This window comes from Ranitomeya imitator, chromosome 3, assembly GCF_032444005.1.
Source record: "Ranitomeya imitator isolate aRanImi1 chromosome 3, aRanImi1.pri, whole genome shotgun sequence".
NCBI lineage: Eukaryota > Metazoa > Chordata > Amphibia > Anura > Dendrobatidae > Ranitomeya > Ranitomeya imitator.
In genome coordinates this window covers 600,131,759-600,150,941 of record NC_091284.1, presented here as the reverse complement: position 1 = coordinate 600,150,941, position 19,183 = coordinate 600,131,759, and positions in this window count along the sequence as shown.

Genomic DNA, 19,183 nt, shown 5'->3' with positions numbered 1-19,183 from the left:
CATGATGATCGAAGCATTGGCGAGGAAACCTGGGGAACACCTTGGAGTGGAACACACCATCTCTCTACAGTGGAACACACCATCTCTCTACACCCCATACCCAATTTGTAGGCCTAATGCAGCGTAGTTTCCAACAACTACTAAACGAGAGCCGGAAGATCGAAGCTCAGGAAAGGCAACCTGGGGAACACCTTGGAGTGGAACACACCATCTCTCTACACCCCATACCCAATTTGTAGGCCTAATGCAGCGTAGTTTCCAACAACTACTAAACGAGAGCCGGAAGATCGAAGCAATGGAGAAGAAACCTGGGGAACACCTTGGAGTGTAACACACCATCTCTCTACACCCCATACCCAATTTGTAGGCCTAATGCAGCGTAGTTTCCAACAACTACTAAACGAGAGCCGGAAGATCGAAGCAATGGAGAGGAAACCTGGGGAACACCTTGGAGTGTAACACACCATCTCTCTACACCCCATACCCAATTTGTAGGCCTAATGCAGCGTAGTTTCCAACAACTACTAAACGAGAGCATGAAGATCGAAGCAATGGAGAGGAAACCTGGGGAACACCTTGGAGTGGAACACACCATCTCTCTACACCCCATACCCAATTTGTAGGCCTAATGCAGCGTAGTTTCCAACAACTACTAAACGAGAGCATGATGATCGAAGCATTGGCGAGGAAACCTGGGGAACACCTTGGAGTGGAACACACCATCTCTCTACAGTGGAACACACCATCTCTCTACACCCCATACCCAATTTGTAGGCCTAATGCAGCGTAGTTTCCAACAACTACTAAACGAGAGCCGGAAGATCGAAGCTCAGGAAAGGCAACCTGGGGAACACCTTGGAGTGGAACACACCATCTCTCTACACCCCATACCCAATTTGTAGGCCCAATGCAGCGTAGTTTCCAACAACTACTAAACGAGAGCCGGAAGATCGAAGCTCAGGAAAGGCAACCTGGGGAACACCTTGGAGTGTAACAAACCCTCTCTCTACACCACGGAAGGGCTGATTCTTAGGAAGGAAGGCTGTCGGAAAGAAGCAGGGCGCGTCCGAGGGTGATTATATTCTTATTAGGTATATACTCACCCTCGGACGCGCCCTGCTTCTTTATTTGTAATGAATGTTTATTTGCAATGTGGTTTTGACTTACTCTATTTTTTTGGTAAATAATGATTTTATTATTTTCATTGTTTTGCATCTTCTTGGCAATAATATAAAGAAGACGCGACAGGACAACACTCGGTGGATGCCATATCTGTGTTTAAAATTGAAAAAACCTTTCAGTTAACTACTTGCAGGAGAAAGTTATTGTAGCTGGTGGCCATTTTTAGTACTGTACCAGATTTTTGTTGTATGTGTTTGTTTTTAATGTTAAAATGTCTGCATTTGATATCTCTCCAGTATTTTCTTTTTTATAAGCAAAATACTTATTTTTATATTTTCTGATGTTGGTTCCAGGGGTACACGGGCAGCAGTGGTGTGGTCAGTGGAGGCCTAGTGGAAGGAGTGACCGCAGACAGGCATCGAAGGCCTAAAATAATAACACATGGCTGTAGGCAATTTTAAATTGGTTCCAGGGGTACACGGGCAGCAGTGGTGTGGTCAGTGGAGGCCTAGTGGAAGGAGTGACCGCAGACAGGCATCGAAGGCCTAAAATAATAACACATGGCTGTAGGCAATTTTAAATTGGTTCCAGGGGTACACGGGCAGCAGTGGTGTGGTCAGTGGAGGCCTAGTGGAAGGAGTGACCGCAGACAGGCATCGAAGGCCTAAAATAATAACACATGGCTGTAGGCAATTTTAAATTGGTTCCAGGGGTACACGGGCAGCAGTGGTGTGGTCAGTGGAGGCCTAGTGGAAGGAGTGACCGCAGACAGGCATCGAAGGCCTAAAATAATAACACATGGCTGTAGGCAATTTTAAATTGGTTACAGGGGTACACGGGCAGCAGTGGTGTGGTCAGTGGAGGCCTAGTGGAAGGAGTGACCACAGACAGGCATCGAAGGCCTAACATAACAAAGATGTCAATACAATGGTATTGTCAGTGGCAGGCATTGAAGGATGTCAGCACATAGACTAAACATTGGTGGAGCTGTGAGATAATTTTGCAAGTGGTAGAGCACTGTTTGAGCTGGGGTGGGGGGGAAACTGTCTTGTGGTCGGCGGTACAGGCCCAGGGCCCCTCATATTACAACGGTGTGTCTGACGTTGGGTGCGCACCACCACCGCCAGAGACACTTTATTGTACTAGGAGGGACCCAGTGGCAGTGCCGTCGACCAAAAGCGGGCTCACCCACCTCTTCAGACAAACTGCACTCTCACGGGTGCTGTGAGGTGTAAACATGTCGTATGCTGGACAATCAGGTGCAGAAAATTACGAGATTGGAAAAGGCATTCAGAATAGTCCACAGGCAAGACCTTTTCATAGGAAAGCTAGGTGTCAGCCGGGCAAGGTGGGGCAAAAGATTTCGAAATCCAGTTGTGGTTCATTTTAATGAAGGTTAGATCATCAACATTTTGGGTAGCCAGACGAGTCCTTTTTTCTGTTAGTATTGAACCTGCAGCACTGAATACTCTTTCTGATAGGACACTAGCTGCCGGGCAAGCAAGCTCCTGCAATGCATATTCTGCCAATTCTGGCCAGGTGTCTAATTTTGATGCCCAGTAATCAAATGGGAATGACGGTTGAGGGAGAACATCGATAAGGGATGAAAAATAGTTTGTAACCATACTGGACAAATGTTGTCTCCTGTCACTTTGAATTGATGCTGCAGTACCTGTCCTGTCTGCGGTCATAGCAAAATCACTCCACAACCTGGTCAGAAAACCCCTCTGGCCAACGCCACTTCTGATTTCTGCCCCTCTAACTCCTCTGGTCTGCTGGCCCCTGCAGCTCGTGTGAGAACGATCACGGGCGCTGTGTGCAGGGAATGCCAGAAGCAAACGGTCAACAAGAGTTGATTGTTTGGTTGCTAATATTAGTTACAAGTTCTCATGTGGCATTATATTTTGCAATTTGCCTTTATAGCGAGGATCAAGGAGGCAGGCCAACCAGTAATCGTCATCATTCATCATTTTAGTTATGCGTGTGTCCCTTTTGAGGATACGTAAGGCAAAATCCGCCATGTGGGCCAAAGTTCCAGTTCTCAAATCTGCGGTTGTGCTTGGTTGAGGGGCAGTTTCAGGCAAATCAACGTCACTTGTGTCCCTCAAAAAACCAGAACCCGGCCTTGCCGCGCCACCAATTTCCAGTGGCCCCGGAAAAGCTTCCTCATTAAAAATATAATCATCCCCATCATCCTCCTCGTCCTCCTCCTCCTCTTCGCCCGCTACCTCGTCCTGTACACTGCCCTGGCCAGACAATGGCTGACTGTCATCAAGGCTTTCCTCTTCCTCAGCTGCAGACGCCTGATCCTTTATGTGCGTCAAACTTTGCATCAGCAGACGCATTAGGGGGATGCTCATGCTTATTATGGCGTTGTCTGCACTAACCAGCCGTGTGCATTCCTCAAAACACTGAAGGACTTGACACATGTCTTGAATCTTCGACCACTGCACACCTGACAACTCCATGTCTGCCATCCTACTGCCTGCCCGTGTATGTGTATCCTCCCACAAAAACATAACAGCCCGCCTCTGTTCACACAGTCTCTGAAGCATGTGCAGTGTTGAGTTCCACCTTGTTGCAACGTCTATGATTAGGCGATGCTGGGGAAGGTTCAAAGAACGCTGATAGGTCTGCATACGGCTGGAGTGTACGGGCGAACGGCGGATATGTGAGCAAAGTCTAATAGTAACATAGTTAGTAAGGCCGAAAAAAGACATTTGTCCATCCAGTTCAGCCTATATTCCATCATAATAAATACCCAGATCTACGTCCTTCTACAGAACCTAATAATTGTATGATACAATATTTTTCTGCTCCAGGAAGACATCCAGGCCTCTCTTGAACCCCTCGACTGAGTTCGCCATCACCACCTCCTCAGGCAAGCAATTCCAGATTCTCACTGCCCTAACAGTAAAGAATCCTCTTCTATGTTGGTGGAAAAACCTTCTCTCCTCCAGACGCAAAGAATGCCCCCTTGTGCCCGTCACCTTCCTTGGTATAAACAGATCCTCAGCGAGATATTTGTATTGTCCCCTTATATACTTATACATGGTTATTAGATCGCCCCTCAGTCGTCTTTTTTCTAGACTAAATAATCCTAATTTCGCTAATCTAATATGTTACTATGTTACTATGTTACTATATGTGAGCAAAGTCCACGCACTTTGAGGAGCAGGTCGGATAACCCCAGATAACTTTTCAGGAAGCACTGCACCACCAGGTTTAAGGTGTGAGCCAGGCAAGGAATGTGTTTCAGTTGGGAAAGGGAGATGGCAGCCATGAAATTCCTTCCGTTATCACTCACTACCTTGCCTGCCTCAAGATCTACAGTGCCCAGCCACGACTGCGTTTCTTTCTGCAAGAACTCGGACAGAACTTCCGCGGTGTGTCTGTTGTCGCCCAAACACTTCATAGCCAATACAGCCTGCTGACGTTTGCCAGTAGCTGCCCCATAATGGGAGACCTGGTGTGCAACAGTGGCAGCTGCGGATGGAGTGGTTGTGCGACTGCGGTCTGTGGACGAGCTCTCGCTTCTGCAGGAGGACGAAGAGGAGGAGGAGGGGGTGCGAACGGCTACAGCCAGTTGTTTCCTAGACCGTGGGCTAGGCAGAACTGTCCCAAACTTGCTGTCCCCTGTGGACCCTGCATCCACCACATTTACCCAGTGTGCCGTGATGGACACGTAACGTCCCTGGCCATGCCTACTGGTCCATGCATCTGTTGTCAGGTGCACCTTTGTGCTCACAGATTGCCTGAGTGCATGGACGATGCACTCTTTAACATGCTGGTGGAGGGCTGGGATGGCTTTTCTGGAAAAAAGTGTCGACTGGGTAGCTCGTAGCCTGGTACAGCGTAGTCCATCAGGGCTTTGAAAGCTTCGCTTTCAACTAACCGGTAGGGCATCATCTCTAACGAGATTAGTCTAGCTATGTGTGCGTTCAAACCCTGTGTACGCGGATGCGAGGCTAAGTACTTCCTTTTTCTAACCATAGTCTCATGTAGGGTGAGCTGGACTGGAGAGCTGGAGATTGTGGAACTAGCGGGGGTGCCGGTGGACATGGCAGACTGAGAGACGGTGGGAGATGGTATTGTTGCCACCGGTGCCCTAGATGCAGTGTTTCCTACTACGAAACTGGTGATTCCCTGACCCTGACTGCTTTGGCCTGGCAAAGAAACCTGCACAGATACTGCAGGTGGTGCGGAAAATGGTGGCCCTACACTGCCGGAAGGGATGTTGCGTTGCTGACTAGCTTCATTGGCCGAGGGTGCTACAACCTTAAGGGACGTTTGGTAGTTAGTCCAGGCTTGCAAATGCATGGTGGTTAAATGTCTATGCATGCAACTTGTATTGAGACTTTTCAGATTCTGTCCTCTGCTTAAGGTAGTTGAACATTTTTGACAGATGACTTTGCGCTGATCAATTGGATGTTGTTTAAAAAAATGCCAGACTGCACTCTTTCTAGCATCGGATACCTTTTCAGGCATTGCAGACTGAGCTTTAACCGGATGGCCACGCTGTCCTCCAACAGGTTTTGGCTTTGACACGCGTTTTGGGCAAGATACGGGCCCGGCAGATGGAACCTGTTGCGATGTTGATGCCTGCTGCGGCCCCTCCTCCTCCGCTTCAGAACTGCTGCCGCCTGCACCCTGTTCCCCCAATGGCTGCCAATCGGGGTCAAGAACTGGGTCATCTATTACCTCTTCTTGTAGCTCGTGTGCAACTTCGTCTGTGTCACCGTGTCGGTCGGTGGTATAGCGTTCGTGATGGGGCAACATAGTCTCATCAGGGCCTGATTCTTGATCAGCACCCTGCGAGGGCAATGTTGTGGTCTGAGTCAAAGGACCAGCATAGTAGTCTGGCTGTGGCTGTGCATCAATGCACTCCATGTCAGATTCAACTTGTAATGGGCATGGACTGTTAACTGCTTCACTTTCTAAGCCAGGGACGGTATGTGTAAAGAGCTCCATGGAGTAACCCGTTGTGTCGCCTGCTGCATTCTTCTCTGTTGTTGATTTTGCTGAAGAGGACAAGGAAGCGACTTGTCCCTGACCGTGAACATCCACTAACGACGCGCTGCTTTGACATTTACCAGTTTCACGAGAGGAGGCAAAAGAGCTAGAGGCTGAGTCAGCAAGATAAGCCAAAACTTGCTCTTGCTGCTCCGGCTTTAAAAGCGGTTTTCCTACTCCCAGAAAAGGGAGCGTTCGAGGCCTTGTGTAGCCAGACGACGAACCTGGCTCCACAGCTCCAGACTTAGGTGCAATATTTTTTTTCCCACGACCAGCTGATGCTCCACCACTACCACTACCCTCATTACCAGCTGACAATGAACGCCCCCGGCCACGACCTCTTCCACCATACTTCCTCATTGTTTTAAAAACGTAATCAAACTAACGGTATTTGTTGCTGTCACACAAATTACACGGTGAGCTATAACTTCAGTATGATTTAGCTACCCCTTTACAGGTGAGTGAGACCACAACGAAAATCAGGCACAATGTTACACACTTTGTTGTTGGTGGCAACAAATGAGAGAGATGCCACACACGCAGGACTGTCACTGAAGCACACATGTAAATATTAATCTCCCACTGATTTGATTTTTTTTTTTTTTTAAGGGAGACTTTAGGGAAAAAAAATTATAGAATAAAATGATTTTTTCAGGAAGAATTTAGAAACCAAATAAAATAAAATGATTTTTTCAGGGAGAATTTAGAAAACAAATAAAACAAAAAAAGGCTTTCTATGGCCCACTGAGTGAGAGATGACGCACACAGGAGTCAGGAGTGGCACACAAGCCCAGAGGCCAATATTTATCTCCCACTGATTGATGTAGTGATTTTTTCAGGTAGATTTTGGAACCCAAATCAAGCTAAAAAAATAATAGGCTTTCTATGGCCCACAATTGGAGAGAGAGAGAGAGATGGCACACCCAGGAGTCAAGACTGGCACACAAGCAGAAAGGGCAATATTAATCTCCCACTGATTTGTTTTTTTGTTTTTTGTTTTTCAGGGAGACTTTAGGAAAAAAAAAAATAGAATAAAATGATTTTTTCAGGAAGAATTTAGAAACCAAAGAAAATAAAATGATTTTTTCAGGGAGAATTTAGAAAACAAATAAAACAAAAAAAGGCTTTCTATGGCCCACTGAGTGAGAGATGACGCACACAGGAGTCAGAAGTGGCACACAAGCCCAGAGGCCAATATTTATCTCCCACTGATTGATGTAGTGATTTTTTCAGGTAGATTTTGGAACCCAAATCAAGCTAAAAAAAATAATAGGCTTTCTATGGCCCACAATTGGAGAGAGAGAGAGAGATGGCACACCCAGGAGTCAAGACTGGCACACAAGCAGAAAGGGCAATATTAATCTCCCACTGATTTGTTTTTTTTTTTTTGTTTTTTCAGGGAGACTTTAGGAAAAAAAAAATAGAATAAAATGATTTTTTCAGGAAGAATTTAGAAACCAAATAAAATAAAATGATTTTTTCAGGGAGAATTTAGAAAACAAATAAAACAAAAAAAGGCTTTCTATGGCCCACTGAGTGAGAGATGACGCACACAGGAGTCAGGAGTGGCACACAAGCCCAGAGGCCAATATTTATCTCCCACTGATTGATGTAGTGATTTTTTCAGGTAGATTTTGGAACCCAAATCAAGCTAAAAAAATAATAGGCTTTCTATGGCCCACAATTGGAGAGAGAGAGAGAGATGGCACACCCAGGAGTCAAGACTGGCACACAAGCAGAAAGGGCAATATTAATCTCCCACTGATTTGTTTTTTTGTTTTTTGTTTTTCAGGGAGACTTTAGGAAAAAAAAAATAGAATAAAATGATTTTTTCAGGAAGAATTTAGAAACCAAAGAAAATAAAATGATTTTTTCAGGGAGAATTTAGAAAACAAATAAAACAAAAAAAGGCTTTCTATGGCCCACTGAGTGAGAGATGACGCACACAGGAGTCAGGAGTGGCACACAAGCCCAGAGGCCAATATTTATCTCCCACTGATTGATGTAGTGATTTTTTCAGGTAGATTTTGGAACCCAAATCAAGCTAAAAAAATAATAGGCTTTCTATGGCCCACAATTGGAGAGAGAGAGAGAGAGAGATGGCACACCCAGGAGTCAAGACTGGCACACAAGCAGAAAGGGCAATATTAATCTCCCACTGATTTGTTTTTTTTTGTTTTTTTTTCAGGGAGACTTTAGGAAAAAAAAAATAGAATAAAATGATTTTTTCAGGAAGAATTTAGAAACCAAATAAAATAAAATGATTTTTTCAGGGAGAATTTAGAAAACAAATAAAACAAAAAAAGGCTTTCTATGGCCCACTGAGTGAGAGATGACGCACACAGGAGTCAGAAGTGGCACACAAGCCCAGAGGCCAATATTTATCTCCCACTGATTGATGTAGTGATTTTTTCAGGTAGATTTTGGAACCCAAATCAAGCTAAAAAAAATAATAGGCTTTCTATGGCCCACAATTGGAGAGAGAGAGAGAGATGGCACACCCAGGAGTCAAGACTGGCACACAAGCAGAAAGGGCAATATTAATCTCCCACTGATTTGTTTTTTTTTTTTTTTTTTTCAGGGAGACTTTAGGAAAAAAAAAATAGAATAAAATGATTTTTTCAGGAAGAATTTAGAAACCAAATAAAATAAAATGATTTTTTCAGGGAGAATTTAGAAAACAAATAAAACAAAAAAAGGCTTTCTATGGCCCACTGAGTGAGAGATGACGCACACAGGAGTCAGGAGTGGCACACAAGCCCAGAGGCCAATATTTATCTCCCACTGATTGATGTAGTGATTTTTTCAGGTAGATTTTGGAACCCAAATCAAGCTAAAAAAATAATAGGCTTTCTATGGCCCACAATTGGAGAGAGAGAGAGAGATGGCACATCCAGGAGTCAAGACTGGCACACAAGCAGAAAGGGCAATATTAATCTCCCACTGATTTGTTTTTTTGTTTTTTGTTTTTCAGGGAGACTTTAGGAAAAAAAAAATAGAATAAAATGATTTTTTCAGGAAGAATTTAGAAACCAAAGAAAATAAAATGATTTTTTCAGGGAGAATTTAGAAAACAAATAAAACAAAAAAAGGCTTTCTATGGCCCACTGAGTGAGAGATGACGCACACAGGAGTCAGGAGTGGCACACAAGCCCAGAGGCCAATATTTATCTCCCACTTTTTTTTTTTTGTTCCAGGGAAAATTTATAAACCCAATAAAAAAAATAATAAATAGGCTTTCTATGGCCCACTATCTGAGAGACAGAGAGAGATGGCACGCTTAGGACTGGCACACAAGCCCAAAGGCCAATATTAATCTCCCTTTTTTTTTTAAGGGAGAATTTATAAAACCAAAAAAAAAAAAATAAATAGGCTTTCTATGGCCCACTATTTGTGAGAGAGATGGCACGCTCAGGACTGGCACACAAGCCCAGAGGCCAATATTAATCTCCCACTTTTTTTTTTTTTTCCAGGGAAAATTTATAAACCCAATAAAAAAAATAAAAAATAAATAGGCTTTCTATGGCCCACTATCTGAGAGAAAGAGATGGCACGCTTAGGACTGGCACACAAGCCCAAAGGCCAATATTAATCTCCCACTGATTGATTTATTGATTTTTTCAGGTAGAATTTAGAACCCAAATAAAGCAAAAAAAAAAAAAATGGGCTTTCTATGGCCCACTGAGTGAGTGATGATGCACACAGGAGTCAGGAGTGGCACACAAGCCCTGAGGCCAATATTTTTCTCCCACTGATTGATGTAGTGATTTTTTCAGGTAGATTTTAGAACCAAAATCAAGCAAAAAAATAAATAGGCTTTCTATGGCCCACTGAGTGAGTGATGATGCACACAGGAGTCAAGAGTGGCACACAAGCCCTGAGGCCAATATTTTTCTCCCACTGATTGATGTAGTGATTTTTTCAGGTAGATTTTATAACCCAAATCAAGCAAAAAAATAAATAGGCTTTCTATGGCCCACTGAGTGAGAGATGACACAGACAGGGATGGCACTCTAGCAGAAATGTCAATCTTAATCTCCCACAAAAAAAAAAAAAAACAGGGAGTGTCCTTCAATTACTATCTCCCTGCAGTAATCTCAGCCAGGTATGGCAGGCAGCAATAAGGAGTGGACTGATGCACAAATTAAATAAAAAGTGTGTACAAACCAAAAAGATAGCTGTGCAGAAAGGAAGGAACAAGAGGATTTGTGCTTTGAAAAAAGCAGTTGGTTTGCACAGCGGCGTACACACAGCAATGCAGCTATCAGGGAGCCTTCTAGGGCAGCCCAATGAGCTACAGCGCTGAGGGGGAAAAAAAAAAAAATGTAGCTTCCACTGTCCCTGCACACCGAAGGTGGTGTTGGGCAGTGGAAATCGCTACAGCACAAGCGGTTTGGTGGTTAATGGACCCTGCCTAACGCTATCCCTGCTTCTGACGAAGCGGCAGCAACCTCTCCCTAAGCTCAGATCAGCAGCAGTAACATGGCGGTCGGCGGGAACTCCCCTTTATAGCCCCTGTGACGCCGCAGACAGCAAGCCACTCACTGCAATGCCCTTCTCTAAGATGGTGGGGACCAGGACCTATGTCATCACGCTGCCCACACTCTGCGTTTACCTTCATTGGCTGAGAAATGGCAGGAGGAGTGCAGAGAAGCACAGCGCCGGGGACAGACAGCGGTAGGTAAGTATGTAGTGTTTGTTTTTTTTACTTTTACGCTGGTAACCAGGGTAAACATCGGGTTACTAAGCGCGGCCCTGCCCTTAGTTACCCGATGTTTACCCTGGTTACCAGTGAAGACATCGCTGAATCGGTGTCACACACGCCAATTCAGCGATGTCAGTGGGAGATCCAGCGACGAAATATAGTTCTGGACTTTCTTCAGCGACCAACGATCTCCCAGCAGGGGCCTGATCGTTGGTCGCTGTCACACATAACGATTTCCTTAACGATATCGTTGCTACGTCACAAAAAGCAATGATATCGTTAACGATATCGTTAAGTGTGATGGTACCTTAAGGGTGCCAGGTCTTTTGGCTCCGCTTGCCTGTGTTGCCTCACACAGATGGAGCTTTGCAGAGCCGACTGCTCTGTACTGCTACAGAAACCAAACTGACTTACCCAAACCCTTCTTGCAAGGTATTTTTTTTATTTCAACTGGAATCTGTGGCCATGGGTCACTTGCAAGATCAGGCGCAGAGGAAAAGGACTGGCCCCACTACCTTCCTGCAGTCAATTTAAAAAATAAAAGCCCATTGCAGGTTTACCTTGACGATTCTTTGACCAAGTAATCTGACCAGGTTCATGCTTACATTTATTCTGCCTTGTGACCCACAGACATCCTGCTGTGATCACAAGGCACTCCAGCGGATCTAATACACTTCTGAGCGCATCCTAGGGACACATAGCGACTCTCGCAAATAACACCAGTTGCTGCCTCACATACCCCCTTCTGTCAATCTTGTGGGGCTGAACATTTGTCACCATACAGGGGGCCGGTGACAGGTCATCCACATTTCCCTGTGATTTCCCGGTCCGATGTTCCATGGTAAAATTAAAGTTTTGCAAAGACAGGAACCAACTGGAGACCTGCGCATTTCTCTCCTTGGCATTCCTCATCCAGACCAAGGGTGAATGATCTGTTACGAAGTGAAATGGTCAGCCGAACAAATAATAACGTAAGGACTCCAAGGCCCACTTAATGGCCAGGCACTCCTTTTCCACTATGCTATAGTTTTTCTTGGCCGGGGTGATGCTCCTCTCCATCCACCTCCTGTGACAGGTCCACATTAGAGGCATCTGTCTGCACAATGAAGCATTTCTGAAAGGGCTAATGAGGACGTGTTGTCCGCACAGTGCGGCATTCATGGATTGGTATGCTTCCTCTGCCTAGGGGTTCCACTGAACCATGACTGACTTCTTTCCCTTGAGGAAGTCGGTAAGAGGACTTGTTATTAGTGATGAGCAAGCACTAAAATGCTTGGGTGCTCGTTGCTGTGGTAGAGCAAATTGGTATTTTTACTACGATCCACCCCGGGGGGTCTTTTTAAGGTCTAAAAACATCAAAAAATTATGGAAACACTGCTCAAATGATACAGGAACATTATGGGGATCAGACCTGGAAGCATTTCAGACTTCTAGGTCACAGCTGTAAGCAATGTTGTCAGAGTTTCATCCCATTTTTACAGGTGCACCAACAAACATACAATAACTTAACCAAAATGGATTTTTCTGTGAAATATGTTAAGGTACATCCTTTCAAGGCTAATGACTTGTATATAAAGCAAAATAATTTGCCTCAGACCAAAATGTTCCTCCGCCACTTGGGCTATGTTCACATGCAGTGTTTTTGATGCGTTTTTAAACTTTAACACTGGTTTTAACCAATAGAAATGCATTGACTGGGAAATGTCATTGTAACATTTAACAACACTAGCTGGCCATGTGGTGTGTGAATCATAAGGAGACACATCTTGCTTCATTTCTGAAGGAGGGACTCTTAAAGTCACAAAGCCTATTTTTAGAGTGGCATCAGGCGGCATTAATATTCTTAAAGGGCCATTATTAAACAGTGGGTCTCCTGTGCTGTTATTACCTATGAAGTGAGTGGCTGGGCTGCCAAGGATTATGACACACCCCAAAACCCCTTTCATGAGAGGTATAGGAGGGCTTCCTGAAAAACTGTTGCATTGAATGCAAGGCCTGCCCTGCTATTAAGTCATATGCACCCCAAGAATAATTTGAACCCAGGTACTGGATGGCAACAGGAAAACCTACCTCACATCCAGTTCACAATCTTCAGTTGGTCCAGCCATACTGTTTTCTTATGTATTAACTGCAAGGCCTGCCCTGCTACAAAGTCATATGCACCCCAATAAGTCTTTGAACCCAGGTACTGGATGGCCACAGGAAAACCTACCTCACATTCTTCAGTTGGTCCTGCCATACTGTCTTCTTATGTATTAACTGTAAGACCTGCCCTGCTACCAAGTCATATGCACCCCAAAAATCCTTTCAACCCAGGTACTGGAAGGCCACATGAAAACCCACTTCACATTCTTCAGCTCGTCCTGCTATAGTTTTCTTATGTATTGACTGCAAGGCCTGCCCTGCTACCCAGTCATATGCACCCCAATAAGCCTTTGAAACCACTTTACTTTCTTCAGTTAGTCCCGCTATACTGTTTCCTTATGCATTGAATGCAAGGGCCGCCTTGACCCAAATTTGCACGCATCCCAATCCGCCCTTGGAAGAAACATGGAGGAAGGCCTTCAAACACTGTCCCAATATAAAGGAGTGGGTCTCCTAGACTCATAATTCCCACACACAAAGTGCATGGGCTGACAAACATTTCCCCATGGGCGGTACATTCTTTAAAAATATTTAATGGGGATGATAGATAACCTTGCCAAAAATTTGACTGTCTGTAGCAGCATGGAACACGTGGACCCTGGTGATCTAGTGGTGGAAAATGATTAGAGGAAGGCCTCATTAAAAACTAGGCCCAATTTCAAGGAGCAGGTCTCTTAGACTTGTAATGCCCATACACTAAGTGTATGGGCTGACAAACATTTTCCCATTTGGGGTACATTTTTAAAAAATATTGAATGGGTATCATAGACACCCCTTGCCAAAAAATTGACTGTCTGTTGCAGCATGGAACACGTGAACAATGGAGATCTAGTGGTGGAAAATGATGAGAGGTGGATTAAGGCCTCAATTTAAAGAAGCGGGTCATCTAGACTGGTAATGCCCATACACGCATTGCATGGGCTGACAAACATTTCCCCAAGGGGGATACATTTTTTGAAAATATACTATGGGCATCAGAGGCACCCTTGCCAAAAATAGGACTGCCTTTAGCAAGACAGAACACGTTAATTGTGTTGATCTAGTGGCAGAGAATGAGGAGACATTGCTGAAGGCCTCATTAAAAACTATACCCAATGTAAAGGAGTGTGTCTCCTAGACTTGTAATGCTCATACACACAGTGCATGGGCTGACAAACATTTCCCCAAGGGGGATACATTTAAAATAAATATACTATGCGTATCATAGACATCCTCGCCAAAAATTGAACTGCCTATAGCGGCACAGAAGACGTTAAGCCTGGAAATCTAGTGGTGGAGAATGAGGAGACATAAAGCAAAATCAAACTGAAATAAAAAAAATAAAGGATGTGAATCCACCAATGAAAGTAAATAACAAAAAAGAGGGTCGGACACAGGTTTATGTAGATGATGCCAGATTTTGTCCAATGAGATATGTTTGTCCTTAGCAACAGCTCAGAAACAGGGATATAAAAAAAAAATATATAATAGTATTTCAATATTTTCATTTTGTAGAGGTATACACTGGGTCATAATAGGATGGTCCAGAGATATTAAAACTAAAATATATCAGAATAAATGGGAAAAATAAATGTACATATCATTTTGATGACAGTTCCCCTGGGGGAGTTTATTTTGTTTTCTAATTAGTAACGGGCATCAGAAAAACACCCTTGCACAAAAATTGAGTGGTTTTTGCATCACTTAATACATTCACCCTGGTGTTGTACTGGTTGTGGATGATGAGGATGAGGATAAGGAGGAGGATAACACCAAACAGACAAAATAAGGAAGCGGATACCGATGTGTGGTTGGGGAGAGGTGCATGACAATATTGGAGACACCCAAAATTTAAACAATCACCAAATAATGCTCAAATCATATATTAAAACATAACCTTTAATAGATTTCAGTATAAAATCTCAATAAAGAATCACATATAATTTCTCGGTCCACACCCCATAAAAAGACATGGGTAATTACTTTATATTATATGAAGAAAGGGGGAAGAAGTACTTCACCCTAATAGGTTACTATAATGACCCTTCCTACCAGTGGAAGTTGGCACCCTAAACCAGCGCTCTGGCGCCCCCACTCAATGTAGACTCTCCCTCCCTTTCCCTAGAAAACCCTATAAATAGATAGGATACACAGAAAATCACAATAGTACCATATGAAGTAGAATAGTGCCCAACCTCTGATATACCATATGGTACGTGCAATATATCAGAGAGGGAGTTAGCAATATACCCACATCAAAAAATAGAGATGGTCAAAAAAAGCAGATATATTTTAGGGTATATATTCCCTCCAAGTCTTGTGCCAGGAACAATGGGAGCAGTATCCTTCAAATCATAGATGTACAGATACAAATATCCCAATGACTCCATCGTAAGCAATTATTGTGCCATATTTCATATATACAAATTGTACAGATTGCACCTTGCCCAGAAAAATAATTATTCCCTTATAATAACTGCCCGGAACAATAAAGTAAATAGCATTCAGATCCTATTGCACCATATTCAAATCATATAGTAGGGGTAAAGATAAACAATGTCCCAGCATATCCATCATAGGCAATCATATCATATCTCAATGGATTTATTTTGCACAATGCCAAAAATTATCCAATTCTCATAGCACATGCAAAATATCCAAAGATGCCTATGTTTTATGTTCCTCAGAGGAAAAAGGATTAAAATAAACAATCCAAATCCTCCACCAGAACCATTATTCAGAGGAAATATATCCAAAGTTAGTCCATATATCAAAATAGATAGCCAGTATGCTTAATTCTCGACGCGTTTCCCCAAGAATTGGTTCTTCAGGAGAACATACTGGTATGTAAAAAGATCCCACAAGGGGAGACTTATCTATAAAGTTGGATGACAACGTGGGAGTAATGCCATATGCACGCGTCAGGAATCGATATCCGTCATCTCAAATGACACGGGGACATCATGGGGATCTCCCCTGGAAGCATTCCTGACTCCTAGTTCACAGCTGTAAACATTTTTTTTCCGAGATTCATGCCATTTTTGCCGGTGCCACAAAAAACACACTAAAACAAAACCAAAATGGATTTTGCTGGGAAATATGTTAAGGTACATCCTTTGCAGGTTAATGACTTGCCTGTAAGGCCAAATAATTAACCCCAGACCGAAAATTTCCTCCACCACTTATGCTTAGTTCAGACACAGCGTTTTTGAAGCTTTTTTCAACTTTAACTTTGCTTTCTACCACTACAAATGCATTCACTGGGAAATGTCATTGTAACATTTAACAACCCTTGCTGGCCATGTGGTTTGTGACACAAAAGCAGACCCATCTTGTTTCATTTATGAAGGAGGGACTCTTAAAGTCACAGAGCCTATTTGTACTGGTGCATCAGGCGGCATTAATCTTCTTAAAGGGCCATTATTAAACTGTGGGTCTCCTAAACTATTGTAGCCTGTGCTGTGAGTGGATGGGCTGCCAAGAATTACGAAGCACCACAATACCCCTTTCATGAGATGTCCAGGAGGGCCTTCTGAAAAAATGTTGCTTTGAATGCAAGGCCTGCCCTGCTACCAATTCATATGCACCCCATTACGTCTTAGAACCCACATACTGGATGGGTCCATGAAAATTTACTTCACAATATGAATTTTGTACTCACGTACTCCTTTGTTTACACAGTGACAGCAAGGCCAGCCCTGCTGCATAGTGTTAGGGGTCGAGTTCCCGCCTCTGCACAGCGGGAATCTCGGGCCATCTACGCTGCGGTCTCCCATTCTTCTCCTGTCGCAGTGGAGTCTGCTCAGCGGAGACATCGGTCCCAGCGTCTCGCTCAGTCTGTCATTGTAGCCAGTACTGGGCAGCGGCGAGCAGACGTTTTTGGGACTAAGTCCTGCTTTTCCCCTTCTGAACATGCCCAGTGTAAGATCTCTTGTTGGAGATCAAGGGTCACATGCTTAGATACTGCAGGTAATCCCATTGGTCCTCTAGGAAGGTCTTGAAGGTGCTCAATTTCTGTGGCAGCCTCCCATTGGTCCTTCTGGGAAGGTCCTGTACTTGCTGCAGCTATAAAAGGTTTACATGACCGCACAGCCATGCGCTAGTATCAATCCAAGTTATGTGCTTTGCGACAGTGTGGTTATGTGTGATTGTATTCAGGGACCCGGCAGAAATAAGCCCCTAGAATACTGACACCTCCGGCAAGGAGATTGTGTGATTGTATTCAGGGACCCAGCTGAAATAGGCCCCTAGAATACCAGCACCTCCGGTGAGGAGATTGTGTGTTTGCATTACCACTGACTGCTATCAGTTTGACAGTTAGCTTGTGCTCCTGTGAGCCTAACAGGGCGCAGTGCTTTCCTTTCATGGCTACTCTGTGAAGTAGCAGAGCTAGCCTATACCGCCAAATAGTGCCACCATTCATTAGCAGCAGGTTCCTCCTGCACGGTGGACCCTGGGCTGCAAATACACCAATAATAATAAACATCTATATTTACTCGGTGCGTTCCGCTAGCCCTAATAGAATACTAGCGCCAGGGTCTGGCTAGTAAATGGCAGACGATTAGAGTCTACAGCGGTACATCCAGCAGCTGGAGGGTAGGTTGGCAGCTCTAGAACGCACAACCTCAGCTGTGGATGTAACCGCAGTCGCTGTTCAGGCTGCAAGTGTAGCTGTAGTTTGTCCTCTGCCACCCCTGCTCTGACTTTATCCCATCTCCTGCTTCCAGACAAGTTTGCTGGTGACAATAAGCTATGTCGGGATTCATGAGTCAGTGGTCCATACATCTAGAGCTCCTGGCTGCAAATTTTCCTACGGAATGGGCGAAAGTGGGATTTATTTTATTCTTTTTGTCGGGCTGGAGTGGGCAACGCCGCTGTGGGAGCGTGATGATTGTGTGGTGCAGAGTGCTTCTCTCTTCCTGGACGCTCTGAAACAGGTCATTTTAGGACCTCGTGTCTCCCACGATACCGCGCTCCAATTGTTGGCAATTACACAGGCTTCTTTCATGGTCAGCCAGTTCGCTGTCCAATTCCGGACTCTGGCCTCTGAGCTGGAGTGGCCGGATAAAGTCCTTATTCCGGTGTTCTGGAAAGGACTGGCAGACCATGTGAAGGATGCCTTGGCCACCAGGGAGTTTCCCGCCACACTGGAGGAGCTCATTTCTATATCTACCAGCATCAACCTCATGATAATGAGTGGAGGTTAGAGCAGACCCAGTGCAGGTAGAGGTTTCGGCTGGCTCCCACCTTTGCCAGACCTCTAGAATCTTCCGTTCAGGCATCCGATTCCCATGAGGCCATGGAGGTTTCTCAAGCGGGACCAAAGTCTCGAACCGCTCGAGTACCCGTGGTTTGTAAAAATTGCCAACAGCTAGGACATTATGCCAATAAATGTCCACGGCGGTCGGAAAACGATCGCATCTAGTAACCATTGGAGGAAGTTCACTAAACACAGCGGGATTTTCCTCTAAGCTGTCCTTTAAAGGGACAATCCCGTTAGGCTCATCCACTCTAACAGTTGAGCTGTGTGTGGACTCTGGAGCAGAGGGGAATTTCATGTCCTCGGCTTTTGCTCTGCGATATGCAATACCTCTGGTGATGCTCGCAAAACCGGTGACTGTAGTCAATGGGTCGACACTAGGGTTGAGCGAAACGGATCGGACAAATTCAAAAATCACCAACTTTTGGCAAAGTTAGGTTTCATGATACCCGACCCGATCCTAGTGTGGGATTGGCCATGAGGTCGGCGATCTGCGCGCAAAAGTCGCGTTTCGTATGATGCTTTCAGTGCCATTTTTCAGCCAATGAAGGAGGACGCAGAGTGTGAGCCGCGTGATGACATAGGTCTCGGTCCCCACCATCTTAGAGAAGGGCATGACAGTGATTGGCTTCCTTTCTGCGGCATCACAGGGGCTATAAAGGGGCGTGCACACCAGCCGCCATCTTACTTCCGCCGTTCTTAGCATAGGGAGAGGTTGTGCAGCTTCATCAGAAGAAGGGATATAGTTAGGGAGGATAGATTAACCCCCAAACTGCTTGTACTGTAGCAATTTACACTGTCCAACACCACCATTTTTTTGCAGGGACAGTTGAGGCTATATTTTTGTGCATCATCTCTGTAGCTTAATAGGCTGCCTTATAAGGCTCCCCGATAGCTGCATTGCTGTTTGCACACTGCTGTGCAAACCAATTGTTTTCTTAAAAGCAAAAATCCTGTTG